We start from the raw sequence: 21,527 nt of genomic DNA on the forward strand, positions 1-21,527 counted from the left end.
TTTAATTTATTCATCATTTAATATAAATGCTATACTTCTAGTATTATTTTAATGTATTTCTTTCAATATTTTAATTTAGTCATATTTTTATCTAAAATTCTAGACTTTTAGTATTATTTCAATATATTTCTTTAAATATTTTAATTTATTTATCATTTTATATACAATTCGAGACTTTTAGTATTATTTTAATGTATTTCTTTAAATACTTTAATTTCTTTATCATTTTATATCAAATTCTAGACTTTTCGTATTATTTTAATGTATTTCTTTACATATTTTAATTTATTCATCATTTTATATCAAATTCTAGACTTTTCATTTTATTTCAATGTATTTCTTTCAATGTTTTAATTTATTCATCATTTTATATCAAATTCTAGACTTTTCGTGTTATTTTAATGTATTTACTCACATATTTTAATCTATCATTTCATATCAAATTCTAGACTTTTAGTATTATTTCAATGTATTTCTTTCAATATTTTAATTTATCATTTCATATAAAATTCGAGACTTTTAGTATTATTTTAATGTATTTACTCACATATTTTAATTTATCATTTCATATAAAATTCTAGATTTTTAGTGTTATTTCAATGTATTTCTTTCAATATTTTAATTTATCCATCATTTCATATAAAATTCTACATTTTTAGTGTTATTTCAATGTATTTCTTTCAATATTTTAATATATCCATCATTTCATATAAAATTCTAGATTTTTAGTGTTATTTCAATGTATTTCTTTCAATATTTTAATATATCCATCATTTCATATAAAATTCTAGATTTTTAGTGTTATTTCAATGTATTTCTTTCAATATTTTAATTTATCCATCATTTCATATAAAATTCTAGATTTTTAGTGTTATTTCAATGTATTTCTTTCAATATTTTAATTTATCCATCATTTCATATAAAATTCTAGATTTTTAGTGTTATTTCAATGTATTTCTTTCAATATTTTAATTTATCCATCATTTTATATCAAGTTCTAGACTGTTAAACTCCAGCACACGTACACGGAGAGAGAACTTCCCTCTCCCGGCGCTCCCAAAGGCGTGAGGAGCAGCCCTGAGTCTGGGGAATGAAATTGTCTTTTTTTAACTGTCTGATCAGCTCTCAGGCAGGAGCGTGTCAGAATCCAGATGAAACCACATCATCATCATCATCATCATCATCATCATCACCAAGGTTGGAATTCCAGTTATGACAGGAATTTGATGGATATTACCCAGATTTAGAGATGGCATCAGCAGAACACTCAGGGCCTTATTCATGGAACAATGAGTCATTCTGGCATTCCACTCCATCTCATCCCAGTCCCTACAGAACTTTTCTGTTCAGATTTGACTCTGCTTAATGCCTCTGATTGAGGAGGGAGGCAGCAGAGTTTCAGCTGGGTGGAGAAGTAGATGGAACTCAGTGGTTAAAAATAAAAAAAAAATCCCTCAAATGATGAAAAGTTTCATTTTTCACAATGAAAATGAAAAATCATTTTCAGAAAATGGAAATGAATCGGAGCCATGTGAGAACAGAGCAGCAAAACATGAGTGCTACTGTGAGGATTTTCTTGCTGCCCAGCAAGGCAGAAGAATAAAAGATTTCAGAATACAACACTTGAGTAGCAATTCTGGGCAGATGATTCCAGTGGTGCTCTACAAGAGGCTTAAAAGCTTCCCTTAATATGCACTTTACAACTGTGGCAAACTAATGATGGTGCAAGACCACAAAATATTTCCCCAATCATTTCCCTAATGACCTGGAGCTTTCAGATGGGCTGGTGGTATTTGCTGCGTGTGATTTAAATGAGGATTGAGTTCAAAATTAAAGATTAAGCCAGAGCAAGAGCTGTCCCCTGTCTCTTAGGAATGCACCTGTCTTACAAAGAGTGCAGAATGCCTACACAGCAAATACAGGATGATTTTGGGGTCAATACTGACTTAATCTAGGCAGAGCACATCCAAATATTGGGTTTTACCTTGCTCCAGCAGCTGGAATACAAAGTTTTTAGGGATACACTGGTTCCCAGCCTGGGGGAGTTGGAACTGTTGCCATTCAATCCAGGTAAACTGGGATACGTTACAAAATATTCTGCATTTTTTAACTGAGAGATCTCAGCACAAATGACTATTTTACCTTCTTTTTGTCCTTTCAACCTCCTTCCGGACTGCTGGATGCACGGCTGGGATTTCTGGGTGTGTGGTTGGGATTGCTGGGTGTGTGTTGGGATTTTGGGATGCATGGATGGGATTTCTGGGTGCATGGATGGGATTTTGGGATGCACGGCTGGGATTTCTGGGTGTGTGGCTGGGATTTTGGGATGCATGGCTGGAATTTCTGGGTGTGTGGCTGGGATTTTGGGATGCATGGCTGGAATTTCTGGGTGCATGGATGGGATTTTGGGATGCACGGCTGGGATTTCTGGATGTGTGGCTGGGATTTCTGGGTGTGTGGCTGGGATTTCTGGGTGCATGAATGGGATTTTGGGATGCATGGCTGGGATTTCTGGGTGTGTGGCTGGGATTTCTGGGTGCATGGATGGGATTTTGGGATGCATGGATGGGATTTCTGGGTGTGTGGCTGGGATTTCTGGGTGTGTGGCTGGGATTTTGGGATGCACGGCTGGGATTTCTGCAATTCCTGCAAAGCTGGAGCAGAGCACCCTTGGAAGTCACTGCTCTTCAGCCAGGTGTGATTGGGATTGAAAAGAGTCTCAGAAGTTGTTGGGAAGAAGGAAGGCACAGAGACACAACTGCACACAAGGCAAACGAGCTGTCCTTTCATGGGAAACCATTCCATAATTCCTTGGATGTTTGCAGTTTCCTTCATTACACGTGCAAGCATCAGTGCCTTTTTTTGGTCTTTATCCCTAATAAATCTCAGTAAATTTGGAATCCATCTCACATTTCCTTGGGCATTATCTCCCAAGGCCTCCCATGGCAAGGAAAGTTCAATGCCCTCCACATCCATGGTCCAGAGACCAGGGATGGAATGGAGTGGGCCATCCCCTCTCCACGAATTCCTTCCCAGGCTATTTCTGGTCCTCCACTTCACGTTCAGGGACCCAAAACAAGGACAAAGTTCCCATTTCCCTATCGCAGGACAAACACTTTTCTGGGAGGTGGATTGTTTCTTTTGCATTTCACATTCCAGTGCAAACATTCCCTGAAAAACAGTCGCTATCTCCCTGGCTATCCAGAGGCTGAACTGAATAAAAACTGGGACTGGAACCCAAGGAAAACAGGACCCTTTTTGTGCCTCCACTGCTCAAGCTGAGCGAAACAAACCCAGCAATTAAAGGCAGCTCTCAGGGCGAGCCACCTTCCTTTTTGCTTCCTCCTCTCCTCATTTCCAGCTCCTGAGCTGTTCCTTTCCTCGTCGCAAAAGGTCCATAACTGTAACAGTGCCACGTTCTCCTGGAAATCTACTTAAAATGCACATGATGGAAGCCATATGATGGGAGCTTAATTACACAGGGGGCATATGGAAGGCATATGACATAGGGACATATGGAAGGCATATGATGGAAGGGCATCCGAGGACATATGATGGGAGTCTAATTAATTGACAATACATTCCTCTCATCAGGGGGAGAGCTGGAATGCTGTTTTGTTCAGAGGGAAAATATGCACATTGAATTATGTTCACCACTGACCATTCTCCTCTTTAATGACGGCTCCTCGGGTTTTGGAGCGGGATGGATCTTTTCATTTGCATCTCGCAGCATTAGCATCAAGTTGTGTTTGCTGGGATTATTATAAATAATCCTTAGGTTTGAAGCTCCTGAAGTTGTGAGCGTGAGGAGCGAATCTGAAATCTACCACCAAAATAAAAAAAAAAAAAGAGCCTGTTCTTATTTGGGATTATCCAAAAAGCTGCTCCTAAAGAAGTCCTAAACAGGTTAAAAAACCACCAAAAAACACAAAAAAAAAAAAAAAAAGAAGAGCCTGTTCTTACTTGGGATTATTCACAAAGCTGTTCCTAAAGAAGTCCCAAACATGTTAAAAAAGCACAAAAAAATAACCCCAAAAAAGAGCCTGTTCTTGTTTGGGATTATTCACAAAACTGCCCCCAAAGAAGTCCTAAACAGGTTAAAAAACCACCAAAAAAAGCCAATAAAAAGAAGAGCCTGTTCTTATTTGGGATTATTCACAAAGTTGCTCCTAAAGAAGTCCCAAACAGGTTAAAAAACCACAAAAAAAAACCAAAAAAAGAAGAGCCTGTTCTTGCTTGGGATTTTTCACAAAATTGCTCATAAAGAAGTCCTAAACAGGTTAAAAAAACACAAAAACACAAAAAACAAAAAAACAAAAAACAAAAAACAAAAAAACAAAAAACAACAAAACAAAAAAAAAAAAAAAAAAAAACAAAAAAAAAAAAAAAACAAAACAAAAAAAAAAAAAAACAATAAAAAGAAGAGCCTGTTCCTACTTGGGATTATTCACAAAGCTGCTCTTAAAGAAGTCCTAAACAGGTTTAAAAACCTGTTTAAAAAACCCCAAAAAAAGAAGAGCCTGTTCTTGGGATTTTTCACAAAGTTGTTCCTACAGAAGTCCCAAACAGGTTAAAAAACCCAATCCTCATGGAAAAAAAAAAACCTCTGCGTTGGATGGGAATCAATGCAGCTGAAAATTCGCACTTCCATCTGCAGGAAGATTTATGGGGGGGAAATAAGGTAGTGCCTAGAACGTGCCAAGAAGATTCCTCATTTTTTAACTACCTGCATGTGTTTGGGGCATGTGCCTTCCTGAAACACAGAAGCAGCCTTGTGTTCTCCCAGATCCTTTCCTTGTCCTGAGGAGCTGCAGAGCTATAAACCATGGCAGTGATACCTGTAACCTCTTTGAAAGCAAGATGGGATAAAATCCCATGAATCCACTCTTGGAATAACTCCTAAGTGAGCCCTGAGTAACCCTACAGCTTCTCCTTGCATTCAGCAAACAGGGATTTGCAGATATTTGAGTTTTTAAGGGCCACTTTACCAGAAAAAAAACCCAATTTTCTGGGTTATTTAGATAACTTGAAGTATCATTATCGTGTTCACACTTCCAGATTAACCTAATGAAATTAACCCAGTGCCTGCTCTTTATTTTTCTTCACCAACTGAACAAGTTTAGGAAGAGACAGAGCCTCTTATTTCTGGGAACTCAGAAAACCTTGCCAGAATTACTCATCTAGAGAGTGAAAAGATTTAAGTTCAGGTCCTGGGCCCTGACCAAGGGTTGTGGCCACCACCTTCACCCAGGCCCCCAGAGGACCTGGACCCTGAGTGCTGCCAACATCGAAATGTTCACTTTTCTGTTCCAGCTTTAGGAGAGTTTCAAGGGTTTTTCAGGTCTCCAATATTCAGGCAAATAAAACCAAGAATTTCAGGAGCAATTGGGTAAATTGGATGTTCCCAATTCCCTGCGTTTTAGACCTGTAAAACACATCAGAAACGTGGGGGGTTTTGGTCCCACAACATTTGGGTTGCTCCCCATCTCCTTTTTGTTTCTCCACAACATTTGGGGTGTTCCCCATCTCCTTTTTTTGTTTCTCCACATTTGGGGTGTTCCCCATCTCCTTTTTGTTTCTCCACAATATTTGGGGTGCTCCCCATCTCCTTTTTGTTTCTCCACAACATTTGGGGTGTTCCCCATCTCCTTTTTTTGTTTCTCCACATTTGGGTTGTTCCCCATCTCCTTTTTTTGTTTCTCCACATTTGGGGTGTTCCCCATCTCCTTTTTTTGTTTCTCCACAACATTTGGGGTGTTCCCCATCTCCTTTTTTGTTTCTCCACAACATTTGGGGTGCTTCCCATCTCCTTCACCCAAACTGCTGGGAGGGAGAAGCAAACCTCTGCTTTGAAACACCCAACTTTAATGTACAAAACCCCCTAAAAACCTCAATTTTAGCCGAGTGCATTCCCCACTGGGTATTCCCAAGGAACAGCTCTCCTGAGGGCTCTGCAGATTTGGGTACTTTCACCAAAACCCTCCAAGGCTTTATCCACAATCACCGGCCTTGTTTCACTCCAAGTGCAGAATTAAGTGAGCCAATCAAAGATTAATGGAAAGGGGGGACAAAAATACAGGATATTTTTACCTTTGGAGACTTCTGCTTGCTGACCACGAAGGCAAGAACACTGAGAGGTTGCCATGGTGCTTTTTGGGAATGTTAACACCGTGCTGCTCGAGGGCTAATGAAGGAAGACAAACATCACTGGATTTGCTACAAACTCAATAAAACAGCACCAACAAGTAGAAAAACGCTTTAAAAAAAATCAACATTTTGATAATTCTAGAGAGGCAGAAGGATTTAAAAAGGGTTTCCAGCTTGTCTTACCTGCTCTTTCCTGTTCCAGGTGTCCAGAGCAAAGAGTGCTGAGGATTTTTGGTCGCTCCTCACGCCGGTGTGTGCAAGACCCAAGGAAAGCTAGGAGGTTGTACAGTTATCTCCCTTGGTGTAATTCTAAACTATACAACCTACTACCTCAACCTGGATGCATGCAGTCAAAAATTCATAACCTCAGGGGCTTCTACTTACACACACACAAAAAAAAAAAAATGCCTCCAAATCCTCAGTGGTTTAATTTAGAGGGAATAAACTGCTGGGGGAAAGACACCAACCCCAAATTCAGCTCCCCACAGTGGAAATGTGATAAGACACAACAGGCCAGGGTTATTCCTGCTGGGTTTGGACAAGATCACGGAGGTTTTCACACGAGATGGAATTTTTTTCCCTGGCCAAAATAATGGTGTTCCCCTTCCACAGCAGATTCAGAACACACACAGACTTTTTTTTTTTTTTTTTTTTTTTTTTTAAGAAAAGCATTTAAAGAAGGCTTAGGGTGAAACTTGTCCTGACAAGTCTTTTCCTTTCTGAACCCACCACGCCAACCTCGACCTTGGCTCCTGGAGGTTTGAAGGATGTGCAGGAATGGGGTGGGGAGAGAACTGCAGAAGGGGTACAAATCCTGAGGTGAATTTGACCCTTGCACCAAAGGGTGCAAATGAACCATTCTGGGAAAGCAGCACCGAGCCTCCCTCAGCAGCCAGCCACGTTCCCTTCACAAGCCACACGATTTCAGCTTGTGCTAATTCCCAGCCAAACAAGCAGGATGTCACCCTTGTGACTCACCCAGCACCCACCAAGGTGGCACTTAAAGCTGCAGGCTGCCTGATTTTATTATTATTATTATTATTATTATTATTATTATTATTATTATTATTATTGCTATTGTTATTATTGTTATTATCCTCAAATGTGCTGGTGGGGCAGGCGCTGCCCCTCAGGTGAATCCAGCCCCTGGCACAGCAGCTCTGTGCTGGAAGGGGATTCCAAAGGAATCAGACCTCAGGGATGAACACTCTGAATGCACGTGCTGCTCTGTTTTCCCAGGATAAAGCAGAATTGCTGATGATGGAAAAGGCACTGCCCTGCCTTTACACCCCAAGCCTGGCAGGAAATGAAGGGGGCAGATGGGAAGCAGCATCACTGCTCAGAATTCAGCCTGCAAGAGCAGGAGAACACGTTGGAAAAAACGCAGAATAATCTTTCTGTGGTGTCTGAGTGCCCATGATGTTGATGGTAACCCAATTTCTTATGACTCCATATTCGGTAAAGTTTACTTTGACCAAAGCGTGGAAATGCAGCATATTTTAGTCAGCAGCAGAGAGCACAGTCACTGTTAACTGTTTGATTAGTTGGAGCAGGGACCAAAGCACAGCTCTGGATAAGCAAACCATGGATTTCTGTCCCTCAACTCCAACCAGGAGCTTTATCCTTGTCTAAAAGCATCCTGGGCCCAGCTCCTCAATGCAACACCATCATTTCTGAGCACTGAACAGCTTTTGTCCAACAGGAAACCCAATTATTTAACTCAAGTCGTTTTATGGGAAGGAGTGAACCTGTGTGCTGCGTCAGGCTGATGGAAAATCCCAAATCCTACCCAATCACAGAGCAGACAAATTCCCACTCAGACTTCCAAAACCAACCTGTTCCACATTTTATAAACAAAACCATTCCAGCTAAACCACTCGTTTTCTACAACTTATCCCTGAAGAATTTTTCTGCATCTCACTCTTGTAATATCCAACATTTCACAACTGAAAATTGATCAATTATTACCTATATCTGATCAGTTTAATGAGAAGGTGCTGTTAACACTAACACAGACACCCCTTGCACACCAGGTATTTAAAAGCAAAGCTGAGGAAAAAAATCCCAAAAACTCTCTAATAATTTGCTCTAAAATGGAAGGTAGAGAGTTTTGCTTCATTTGTATACTCAGCAAAGGTCTTTTCATGGATAAATTACAACAATGAATTCCTTACTTTAGATTTAGGCCAAAATAACCTAAATTTTTCCCAGCTTGGCCAAAGCTAATGACTCCCTGCCTCTCCTTGCTGCTCTTCCATCTCCACAAAGAGACTTCAGGAACTTTCTAAACACCAGAAAATTTTCTGTCCCAGAGTTTGACACCTAACTCACCCTCTGGGGTCAACTTTTAGACGCCTCCCCACCCTGCTGCACAAATTATCCTGGAAAATTCCCCCCATTTACGGCCTCATCGCTCACTACAGGTGCTTTGCTCCCTCAAAGGTGCATTTGCATCCCAGAGGAACTGCAATTTCCAGCAGGAAAAGGTGCCAGGCATTCAAGTCGTGCTGTCACTTAGAATATCTGCTGGTCATAAAGGCAGGAAGGAGGAGGTTGAGAATTGAGGTCAGATTTTAAAACAGGAGCAGTGATTTGTGCCATGGTTTGTGTCCCTCCGCGTCCCCTCTCCGTGCCTGCTCTGGGAGGAGCGGAGCAGAGGCAGGCACAGCACTTGTGACACTTCCTCGTGGTGGCACCGAGCTCCCTGTTTGTTTTCTGGTGATTTTTGTCAATTATGTCTTTACCCAATTAGCACAATCATACCTAATTACGCAATTAGGGCGAATCCGTCATGCAATGACAATGCTGCGGTACGTTATCGATGTCAGGAAGCTCCTGTTGAACATGTGGAGCTCTGTGCTCCTCAATCAGCTCATGGGGCCCCAGGGCCTTTTGTCTGGGACCCCTTTTGGGCCTCTTGCTGTTTCAGAATCCCAGAAATGATTTCACACTTCTGGGGACCAAAGGGAATCTCTGGCTCAGCCCAGCCCAGCCTTATTCTAAAGCTACAGTGTAATTAAAAAATGGTGTCTTTTCTCTCCCTGTAACTCTCTGATTCCTGAAGGGAACGTGATTCCAGCTGCTCTCCTACCACAGAAGTGCTGGGATTCACATCCAGTGAATATTTCTTTCCCAAAGGAGGCAGAATGCCACTGGAGCAGCTCTTCTGGAGCTCCCACCTGCCCACGCCACCGACCTCAGGAGACACCAGGACCGAGCTCCAGTCTGGACTGGGGAGTTTTCACTCCTCACTGGTTTCACTGCCTGTCCCTTCGCTGGCTTCAGGTGAAAGAAAAATTCACAAAGCTGCTTCCCCTACCCACATTTCCTATTGGATTTCCCCAAGAGTGAGGTGAGAATCCCAACCCAGAGCTGATTTTTGGGACCTGCCTGGCTGGAATATCCCATTCTTTTCAAACACTGGAAAGCAGCAATTCAGTCACACAGAAAAGCAGGGGTGCAGAGGGCAGAATATTCCCAAATAATGCCATAAAATAGTGCCTCGTGCATTAATCCCCTGCCCTAAATCACACTTTATAGGCATTTACAGACCTACTGACTTTGAACAGGATTCCAGCAATGGACACTCACTATGGATGGTCAGGGAAGCTGAATTTTGTCCCATTATAATCAGGAAAACCATCAGCTGAGGTTTGGCTCTGAATCTTTTGGGCTGTGAACGATGCAGAAGAAGGAGGAACTCACCTTCCCTCTCAGATCCCAGGCAGGGCTTGCCAAGGAAGGGGTGGGAAAACAGAAAATATTCCTGAAGCAAATGCATTTCCTGAAGTCAGTGAGCAAAAACTAAACACAAAAACCCACAAATGCCATCGTTCCAGTTGGAGGGCTGAGATCCCATTTGCCAAATTTCAGCCTGGAGTGATCTTTTTTTTTTTTTTTTTTTTTTTTCTTTTGCAGCTGATTTTCATAAACCTCAGACAGGAGGGGGTTTCACACTGGAAACGCTGACACGATTCCTGCTGCTCACCTCACTCCTTCAGCTTTATTTGGTGAAACTTTCTTAGAAGTTGGTTGTCATGAGGAACCTCAAGAGGTCCAAAGGTTTACCCCAGCTCAGAGAGCTCTCCTAGAAGTCTGGCAAACACACTGAAAAGGGCTGGAAGTCCAAGAGGCTGCAAAGTAGGGAAAGAAGCCTCATCTGGGTTCAGCTGAAATCCAGAGCAAGTAGATGTTTTGAAAGCTCTCCAAAATTTTTCAACTCATGACGAAAACCGCGCCTCAACTTTTAGCCGGGGTTGCAGCAATCTGAAGGTTTGCTCAATATTGCATTTCAATCTCTGGGTTTTTCTAGGGGAAAGGTGGCTGAGATTTCACTCCTGAACCAAGTGTGGTTTTTGGGAGGAGCTGGAGCATCAGCTCTGGGTGAGACAACAGAACCTGAACACGCCGTGCTGACCTAAGGGGGAAAGTGGCACAAGTAATAAGTGCTGATGACTTTAAATGACCCCAAAACTTTTGGGGGGTTGATTTTTTGGCTTATCCCAGGCCTGCTTTGTGACAGAAACCCTGCACAGCACGGTTTCACCTGGAGCCAAGGCTGGTTTCACCTGCATGACGAAAAATGAAGGAACTGACAGGAAGCTGAAGCAAGAGCTGGTGCCACTTGCAGGGCGGATTATTGGGGCTGGATTTCACCATGAACCTGCAAAAATCCCACCAGAGGCTCCCCAGCCCAGCTGGAGCACTCGCAGCTCAGGGAATGCCACTCCTGCAAAGCTCCTGAGCCACGCAGCATTCCTGGCTCAAGGGCAGGTGCCCAAGGCTTGGATCCCTCCCCTAAAAATCCTCTCCTTTTCTCCCTTACTGATTAGAAGCAAATAAACAAAAAGAGAGGGAGGAGGGGAGTAAAATAAGAAAAAAAATCAGATTACTGAAATAACCAGAATACTGAAATTTATCTGCCTTTTAAGAGTTTAACCAGATTTGATTATCTGAATAAGAGTATTTGGATACGGTTCAAATTCCAGGGTACACAATTCCATTCTGCTGCTCATGAATCCCATTTGCCACTGCATATGGTTATTCTAATTGCTATCAGAGTGCTATTGTGTGCTCCTCTGCTGACAAGGGCTCACTGTGCTCCTCACCAGGCTGGGAAAGGAGGGAACACACAAATAAATTCCCTTTTCATCCCTCAGTGGGGACCACGAGACATCCTGGTCTGCAGGAGACCTTACAGGTGTTCTCAGGCAGCAGCAGGAGTGAGAAATGCTCAGTGAGAAATGGCACAGTGATGTTTTTGAGGGAGGAAAAGAAGATTTACCAAATATTAAAATTTAAATTAAAAAAAAAAAAAAAAGAGAGGAGATTTGGGCAAGCTTTGCTTCCTCAGAGAAGAACTTCTGCTGCTTTTACCTCCAGCTCTGGCCAGAGGAAAGAAGCCCAGCAAAACCTCCCCAGATGCAGATGCAGCCACACAAGAGGGTTGTTTTTTTTTTTAACCTCTAAAGCAGCCACTCTGCCCATTCCCAGAGCCAGGAGCTGCATTCATGAAGGCACTGATTTTTGGAGAGGATATTGGGACGTTCTGGGGTAATTCCCACGTCCAGGTGCTCTGGTTTGGTTTGGTTTGGTTCCAGGTGGGTGGAGGGCTCTGAGGCTCAGTGGCAGATGAAGGGAGCTCTGTGCACCCTGGATCAAAGCTGCTGCACAAATGCCAGCTCCTCACCCACAGGGTGGGAAATAATAATAGTAATAATAATAGTAATAATAGTAATAATAGTAATAATAATAATAATAATAATAATAATAATAATAATAATAATAATAATAATAATAATAAATCATGCATACAATGAATAGAAAAAAATATTATAACAATGAATTATATATAAAATATATAATATAAAATATATTATATAATATGGGATATATAAAATATATAATAAATAAAAGATAAAATATAAAATATAATGCATAATATATAATACATAATACATAATATATAATATATACTATATATTATATAATATATAACATATAATATATTATATATAATACATAATATATGATATATGATATATAATATATCTGATATATAATAATGAATTATATCCATAATAATGAATATAACAATAATGAATAATAATTTTTTAAAGGGAACATAATAATAATAATAATGATGATGATGATGATAATAATAATAATAATAATAATAATAATAATAATAATAATAATATTAAAAGAACCCCTGGTAAGCAGAGGTAGGAGCTGCACAGACTCCAGTTATGCTCCTCCATCCTAAAAGGAAGACACATTTCAAGGTTCTTCGCATCATTTTGTCAGACTCCACTTTCACTCTGGTGCTTAATGAAGTGCAGTGGAACACAGGCAGCAGCGCAGAAATACAAATTAAGGCTGGAAGCACAATGCAGTGCTTTTCAAAAAGCTGGAGAGCAAAGGGGCAGAATATGGGGAGGCTGCAGCTAAAAAAGAGCAGGGGGGCAGTTTAGCAGGAGACAAACCAAAATGCATTTTAAAACTCAGCGAGAACGGGTTTTCTTGGGTTTGCTGGATAAGCTGAGCCCAGAGACGCTGTAGAAGGGGCTCACAGCGGGTCTGCCAGCTAAAGGAGTGAGAAGAAGCTGAGAAATGAGAAGTTGATAAGGAGTTTTCTTTAAGGTTGCTACTAAGGGGACTAAAAGAAGAGAGAAATGAAAGAAAGATAAGGAGGGGACTTTGTAGGGAGATAAAGTATTTTTAGAAAGCTAGTTGAAGTCGCTGTTATTTTTTATTAATGGTTTTATGTTGACTTATTGTAGTTAATAGGGCAGGAGAATGTCTCTGCTTTGTGTCACGACAAGGAGCTGCTGGTGCTGCCAGCAGTGCCCTCCTTCCCTCCTCCCTGCACAAGCCAGGAGCCTGCCAGAGGCTTCCCTGAGCCTGTCCCACAAAGCTGAGGCCACAGCGTCACCCCAAACTCACCCCAAAAACCAGGGGCAATCAGCAAACACGCTCAGCCTCAGAAATAACTCCCTGCTCCTCCTCCCAGCAGCTCACCCCACTCCTGTTGCCACTTCTCTAAAGTTTCCTTTCTAAGCACCCAGCTGTGTTTAGGCCAAGCCTCTCGCCAAAAGGAGGTAAAAAAAAAAAATCAGATATTGATTAGCAGGTCCCAACATAGGCAGAGAGAAATTGCACTAAAATATTTTATAGAGAAGAAAAAAAAAAAAAAGTGCTTCTTCTTTCCTCTTTCATGATTCAAGAGTTAAAGTTGTTTTAACTTTCAGAGAAGTCCTAACTGGGCTGGGGTTCTACTTTAATTCTATTTTTAAAAGCAAAAAACAAATTGATTTCCTAAATTAAAAAAAAAGAAAATACCAAAGCGAATGGTGGTACCTCATTTTGGGACATATCTGACCCAATTCCCCTGCCGGGGGTCGTTTGGCACTCTCCAATGTCACCTGAAGTGCCAGAACATCCTTGACAAATTCCAGGCTTTTCTCAGCCCATTCTACCCCAAATGGCTTTACGGAGGACAGAGCCCCCTCCAGAAATATGGATTTTTTTGGGTTTTACCAGCTCATTTCTCCTTGGAGCTCAGACTAAACGAGCCAATGCTTCCCTTGGAGCCCGCAGGTGGGAACCCACGGCGATGGACATTCACAGCATTTAAAACAACAACCCCAAAGCAGCACAGATTATTCACAGACCTTCCGGGAAAACCGTTTTTTTACTGCCCCAATCTCCTCCTGCTCCCATGGTGAGCCCCTGCTCATCCCACCACGGATGGAACAACCCTCAAAATCCCAAAGGAGAGCCTGACTCCAGGTCCTGTTCTGGGAAAAATCCCACCACAGAACAGTCCAGGAGCAAACGTTCTGCTGGAAACGACTCATCAGCTTTTATTCCTTGATTTCCCATCCAAACATTTGGGGAGTGTTGAGGACCAGCTTTTACACCCAACTTTACATTACATAGGACACCAAAATGCAATTTTCCCCCCCTTTTTGTAAACTTAGTTTCAGCTCACAGGGAGAAAGAAGAGCGGCTGGACTTCTCTGACTTAATTTTAATATAAATGTTTAATAAAACTTCTATAATAAATAGAAAACACATAGAAAACCCTGGAAATTCAGCAAAGAGAGGAAAAAAAAAACCCTTTTTTTTTTGGCCTACAGCAGTGTATGTCAAAGCAGCCAAGTTCAAACCCAGAGAAATTTAAGAGTGGAAATGCAGAGCAAATCTTTGGTGGAATTAACACTGAAAGCTGCCGGAAAGAAATAGTCAGACTTTATTTTGAGTTTACAGCCTAATTATTTTCATATAGAATCAGTACATTGGGGTTTTAAAAAAAATGACTTCTTCAAAAATAATTGTTCCAACTCTCCCAACTTTAAAGGTTACTTTTCCACAGCAGCCTTTGCACTGCCTGCTCCCATGGCTTTTTTCCTGCCCTATCACTTCTTTTGGACTTTCCAGCATGATTATTTCCTCTGAAAAGCTATTTGAAAAGACACAAATGCCATGAAACTGGGAGGAATGGGGTTCTATAATAAACTGATTTTTGAAAGAGGAGTTGGAGGGCCAAGCCCCTGCTGTGTCAGAGAAGGGATTCCAAGTTCCTGGATATGAAAGAGGAGAAGTGACTGTTCCCCTCACAAATTCCTGGACTACGCAAGGAAAGAATAACTCCATGTTACTTTATAAATGAAATTATTTTATCCGATTCAGAATCAACACAAGAATGCTCCCGATCACATCCCCATCACCAGAGCAGGGCAGGACATGGGTGGGATTTAATTTCTTCAGCCTGATGTCAAATCAACTCCCCCCCATCCCCTTTTCCTCAGCACCAACCAAGCAAACAGCCCTTTGCAGCTCCACTTTTATATTCCTCTAAATAAATTTAAAAAAAAATTAAAAAATCAAAAATAAAAGAGGGAGGATGGGGGAAAAAGGAGGAGAGAGGGAAGAATATTTGGAGGGGAAGTGCAGCATCACCCCAGGGTGCACTTGCCAGCCAGCCACAGACCTATAGATACAAGCTTGTGTGGAATATGAGCACAAGTTCGGATCTACGGGTTTGTGGCAGCAGGCAGGGATTTCTGCTGGCACTGACAGGGTTTGGGGTCACTTTTAGGGGGGGATGGAAAGAGGAAAAACCTTTCTGCAAGTGGAATTTCTGAGTTTTAGCCAGGAGCCTTCGTTCTCTCGGCACCTCAAAGCCCCTCCTTGGAGGGTGGGGGCAGAGTGGATTATTGATTTTGTTCTGACATAAAGCCACAGATTCCTGCACTCCCATGGGAGCCTTAAGAAAATCAGCAAAATAAAATAAAACAAGAATTTAAACCCACCAAAATAAAGCTGATCTGTGTTTCTTCCTCACAAGCACTTTGCTGGACGGAATATCACCCAGTACTGAAGTTAACAGGAATTGAATTAACAAGCAGCATTGGAGGAATATCACTGAAACAGGGTAGGAAATGATCCAACAGCAAAATTTTGGGATACAAACAGAATTCCAATACTCAGCCTTCCCCCCCAGCCTGCAGAAAGTTGTTTCCATTCTGGCAGCCTGGCTGAAGCAGGCAGAAGAAACAACTGCCTGAGAGTTGTTTTAACTTTCAGAGAAGTCATTACTGGGCTGGGGTTCTACTTTAATTCTATTTTTAAAGGCAAAAAAACAAAACCCCTGTCACTCTGCTGAACAAGCTGGCAGTTCCCCCTAACCTCAACTCTGCATTTCTTCCACACAGACAAACATAAAAGTTCTTTAGGATTTTTCTAATAAAGCTTGAAAAGCAAAATCTTGCCACCGCAAGCAGGAGGTGTCCCCTCCTTCCCCTGAGGTTTCCAAGTTTGCTTTCCTGTGGAAGGAATATTTCCCATTTTATTGGTGGGGAATCAGGCTGAAAAGCAGCCTGGCTGTGAGCTCCACATGGAGCTGGTGGAGAAAATCACTGAAATCAACTCTTGCTCAAAGGGTCACCGATTTTTCACTTATTTTCCTTCAGGAGACAAACCATATTAATTCAAGCTAATATTACCCCCTGTAAAATCAAACAGGCACCACTTGGAAAAGAATTTTGCTATTTGGATGCTGTTAGAAAATTCTCCTTCTTTTTTTTTTTTTTTTTTTTTTTTTGTGGTGCAGGTTCTTAAAATAAATCACTTCAACCTTTCCAGCCTGGTAAATATGCAATTAGAAAATACAATTTTCCTTTATTTGGAATTGCTGGGTGGCAAGAAACTCCTGTTATAGATGTTAAACTTTCACCATCTGCCCAAAGGTTATCTAAATTCATCCTCCAACTTTAGATTCCTATGCTGACACTCACCTTAAAAGCTTTTCCCAAAGTTTCCAGCAGCCAAAATTCGTGCTGCAGCATCTTTGAAAATCCTGGGTGGCTTTCCTGCTGGGATTTTGGGGTGGAGAAAGCTCTGTCCCTGCAGTGGTCGAGGCTGGAGCGGGGCAGGGAGCACAGGGATTGTGCCCTCCTTGGGAACAGAGCTGCAAATGGAACACAACAAATGTTACCCGGCCAAAAATAACCCCAGCCCTCCACTACAAAGCTCATTTATTGCAGGGAACCTGAGGTTAAAATCCAGGTTGTCCAACAGGGCCCAAAGGTACAATTTTAGGGTCGGTTGTTGCTGGGTGCACCAGGATTTCTTCCTGCGACAGGGAATTTGGCCCTCAGTCTCACTGTGTCATGCAAAACTGCATCAGGCAGAATGTTTTCTTTCTATTCAGTACTTTCTTTTTAACCCTAGTTGTGGGAAATGAATTTGTAGGGGATTTTAAAAGTTTAACAGAAGGTTTATATGGTATGTATTTGTATGTAAATGTTGAGATAAGAAATATTCATTTAGAAATGTCATAGAATAGGATAGTAAAAAAAAAAAAAGAGCTTAACCTGACACGTAATATTCTTTACATTCAGTTATGGGTATGAAGTGAGCTAATATGAATGGCTCTGGCAGAGAAATATTTGATTTTTTTAATATGAGATGATCTCACTGGAATCATCATGAGGTTACATTTTCCTCACTTTATCTATTTCCAAAACCATTTCTTCTTCTTTCCCATTAATTCCTGGGCTAATCTCCTTTCCCTGGGATAGGTGAAATCCATGAAAGACACCAAGCTGTAAAATTTGGGCGGCTTTTTCCCGGGACACGTGTCCCCAGCTCTGCCTGGAGGGGACACCCAGAGCCAGACCTTCGAGGAGCCCTGCACATGCTCCAGGAAATCTGGGATTTGTTGGGAAAACCCACCCTTTTCCCTGCTGCACCTCCCACTCCCCACCTGATTGGCTTTTCCAACACAAAAGGCAAGAAGGAGAGTTGGGATCCATCACCAGGGCTTCACTTTAGGAGTGGGGGGAAACGGGAGAAAAAGGGGAAAAGCAGCAAGAGCCACCCCTGGGAAAGCTCCAAAGAAATCCCCGCTATAAATGTGATTGTGCCCCTCTGCATTCCTGAGAGCCCTGGAGGAATGGGGCACAGGGAGGGCATTCCATGGCACCTGTGTGCTGTAAATTACAAATACCCAGGAACCAAGCTGCTCCTTTTGGAAAACAAACCCATGGCCAAGCTTTAAGGCAGCAAATTGAGAAATGCAGCAGCAAACCAGCAGTTTTGTTTGTTGAAAAATGCAGGTTTTTTTGTTTTTTTTTTTTTTTTTAATGAGAGCTGCTTTTTAAACAGGAATTTCACTTGTATCCAATATATTCGGGGAGATTGAAAGAGAGCCATGGGTTTGCCAAGATGTGGGGTTGGAAACGTTTCCCCCCATTGATTAATCCCAGAGCTACTGTACCTTGTGAAAACCTGATGAACATACACACAGTGGCAGAAAATCCATCAGAGGCAAACAAATCAATCAGCATCAGCCTGTATTTGCCTCAAATGCTGAGATTACAAATAAAAAGTTTCAACCTGTACATTAAGGTATTTATCTTTAGGTCTCTCATATCCTTACACTGAGCACACTTCATTATTAATTTTACAATATCAGTGATCACAGGATCAACAAGGCTCTGGTACGTGGGACAGCCAAAAATACAGAATATTTTTGTCAGTAACAACCCAAAATAAAGCTGGTGTTTTAGAGATTCATATCCACAGGAATACAGAGGGAAATATGGAGAAATGAAATCTCTAAAGATCTAACGCTGGGGTTTGGTCTGTGGGTGGTTTTCTTGCAAACCACAAAGCAGAAATGCCCTGTCCAGGGAAATCGATCACTACGGAATGCATTGTGTGCCTGAGCAAAAAAGCTGTTTGCAGCCATTTCATCCTCCTGCCCCGAAATCCAGGCAAATAAGAAACACAGCTGTGAAATAATTCCCATTCTTTTCTCCCCAGTTTTAACCCCAATGTAATTAGGCCTATAAATATAAATATAAATATATATATATATATATATATATACACACATGCATTCTATCCTAGCTTCAAAAAGCAACTTTTTAAGGAATTCTGTGCTTGAAATAATTTTAAGGAATTAGAAGGAAAAGGGAGATACTGACTGAGAATCCAAATTACCTCAGCAGCAGCAGCATTCTGCAGGATTTCCTATGGAACGTGCGCTGCCATATTGCTAGGCCCCACTCCTCGGGAACGTATTCTGGAAGACAAAATATTTATGGATATTTTCATGGCATATTTTCAAGGAATGGATGCTGTTTTCCTACACCCAGAGGCTACAGCTTCAGGAGCAAAAGGAACAGCCAAGCTCCTACGAGAGAAATGACTCCCCACCTCCCAACATCCTCATTTTGAAATTTTTTTGGGATGATTATTTCCCGTGTTCCACCTTGGCTCAACCCACTCGCGCTCTCCCCCCACGCTAAACCCGTGGAAATAAAACGTTCCTTGTAACACAACCTCTCCAGAAGTTTGCCAGTCCTATTCCCACCAAATCCATTCAGGAAAATAAAGGAACGGCGAGGCAAACGCCTTCCCTGGCAGCCAGTAGCACGCACCAACTCCTGCAAGTGATTAGCTCTCATCTCCACATCCTCAGCCCAAAAGTCCAGCTGGAGAAAGCAGAATCGAAGAGGAGCATCGTTACCTGCTCTGGAGGAGGTTCACCAAGCAAGCTTTTTTAAGCTTGTTGACTCTTTTAACACTGATACAAGGAATAATTATTTCTCTGTGCCGCCGCGATTGTTAAAAGAGGAGAAGCCCTGGGTTGTGGTGGCTCCGTGGATGCTATTCTTTTTGCACCACAGCAGGATTCTTGGCTGCCAGTCCAAGCTGCTTTCACTTGCCAAGTTTTAAGATGCCGGTTTTGCCTTTCATTTTATTGTTCCTTTCGCAACGTTAAAGAGCGACTTAAAAAAAAAAAAAAAAAACCAAAAAAAGAGAAACCCCCCCATGCACAGCTGCTATCGGGGAGGGGGGGAATTATTTGAATTTTGCACAAGAATGGAGATGAGGAAGGAGAGCGCTGTGATGTAACCACAACGACACCCACAGAAATATTCCCAATATTGAGGGGGACGGGCCGGCTCCCGATCCTGGCGTTTCCCACCACCAGGGAAGAACAAAACCCAAAACCAGCCAGACCCACGAGCAACCACGGCAGAGGTGGAGGTTGATACCTCTCCCCCTCCCAGCAGCACCACCTCGATTTTTCATCCACTCAAGGCTGTTCCTCTCCACTGAGGATTTCGTCCAGGGGCTGCAGGGATGGTGGGCTTGGGGAGCAGCCTCCTGACAAAAGGATTCCCCCCTGCTCGCCTCCTCCCAGCCCACCCCACCCTTTTTCCGTGACAGGATTCACCCATTCCCAAGCATCCCGGCCTCTCTTGGATGCGATGCCACTGGGAAGAAGCTCCACAGAAAAACCTCTTGTCCCAACTCCCTGTGGGGTTCTCCTCCAAACACATTCCTTCAGCGTAAGCCACTGAATTTCATTTTTAAAAATTTTTTAACAATCTGTCAACAGATCGATTTTAAAATTTTTAATTTTTTCCCTTTTTTCTTTTTTTTTTCCTTTTTAATTTTTTTTTAAATTTATTTAGATTTTTTGAAATTTTTTTCATCATTACTATCTTTTCAATCCACAAGTTCACCGCCGAGGAGTTGATTTATTTCATTTTCCTTGACGTAGAAACAAAACTCCCGGGACCGGTGCCAAGACTCGAACGCATTTAAATGAACAAACAGCACCAAAAAAAAAAGTTGTTTGTGATCCTTTTGGGCCGGAATATTAAAAGCATGACGGGGGTTATGCTCTGTGTACACCATAAAGTGCAGGATAATGGAACCCTGAGCAACCACTTGGTGCTGCAGATGTTGGAGGGACACAAACTCCAGATGCGGGCGGGGAAAATCCCCGCTCGGTTCCTGGTGCAGCCACACACAAAACCCCACTGGACACAGCTCCTTTTGCCAGGGCTGAGGTGCCTTGATCCCAAAAATGGGAGATAAAACAAAGAGCGAGGTGCAGCCAGCCCTGCCAGCAGCTGTTGGCTGTGCAGAGCTCCACAGGAGCAGGAGATGATGAAGGCACCCCCCAATTTCAGATTTCAAGGGAAAACCCAGCCCAACTCCAAAGTTTCTGTGCAAACCCACCGAGTCTAGAACAAAAGCAGTGGGAATTAATAAGAGGGGGAAAGAAAAACAGAAGCTTTGTTCTAAAGTGGAAGCAGAAGATGTGAAATTTCAAAATCAGATGGCTCGGGCTGTGATTTCTTTCATTTAAATGAACTGATCTGTTGCTAAACTGCTGCTCTGGTGCCAAGAAACTTTTAACTCCTTCGGCTCAAAGCCCGCTGCGTTTTGCTGTTTCCTCTCTCCTCCCAGCCAGGCAGCGATTAAGTCAGAGGGGAGAAGTGAAAAAGGGAGTGGGGAGGAAAAAATCCCAGAGCATAAAAAGGATTGGGGGGGATGAAACCCACAGGCAGCACCCGCAGAGCACAAAAGAGCCCCGGTGCTCCAGGAGAGTTCTGCTGGACAAACAACGAGCTCCTGGCTCCTGCAGCCTTCCCAAAGCTTGGAGAGGAGGCAGAAAGGGCCTTCGAGCTCCACAACTGCACCTCCAGCAAGAACTCCGGGCTAAAGGCACCAGGAGCAGGGCTAGCAGCAAGGAGAACCCCCAAATCCCTGAAAGCCCTGACCTGATTCGTTCACTTACCGAGAATGCCAAAGCATTTCCAACAGAACCCCCTTCCCTACACGTGTGAAAAAGAACAACCGAGAAAAAAAAACAAAAAGGCTCTCAAAACCAGCCCTAAAAAATAGCTGCTTTGGTAAAATTTGGGTGAAAGCTCCTACTGCTTTTCCATTTGGTTTTGGTGTTGTTTTGCCCACTTGGAAAAAAAAAAAAGAATTAAAAAAAAAAAAAAAAATTGAAGAGAGACGTGTTGTAATTAGAGGTAATTCCAGGGGGAAAATATTTATGT

At 42.2% G+C, this 21,527-nt stretch overlaps 1 long non-coding RNA gene across 2 annotated transcripts in view; it reads right to left on the reverse strand.

Annotated features, from left to right (window-relative positions):
* Positions 1-18,745, reverse strand: part of LOC128818074 (uncharacterized) — a 41,292-nt gene extending 22,547 nt beyond the window's left edge. For both annotated transcript variants that reach the window (XR_008440379.1, XR_008440380.1), the window contains exons 1-3: positions 18,661-18,745; positions 16,449-16,621; positions 6,091-6,184 (exon numbers count right to left, since the gene is read on the reverse strand). This is a non-coding gene — a long non-coding RNA (uncharacterized LOC128818074). The remainder of the gene's footprint in view (positions 1-6,090; positions 6,185-16,448; positions 16,622-18,660) is intronic.
* Positions 18,746-21,527: the final 2,782 nt, after the last annotated feature.

Source organism: Vidua macroura, chromosome 22 (assembly GCF_024509145.1).
Source record: "Vidua macroura isolate BioBank_ID:100142 chromosome 22, ASM2450914v1, whole genome shotgun sequence".
NCBI lineage: Eukaryota > Metazoa > Chordata > Aves > Passeriformes > Viduidae > Vidua > Vidua macroura.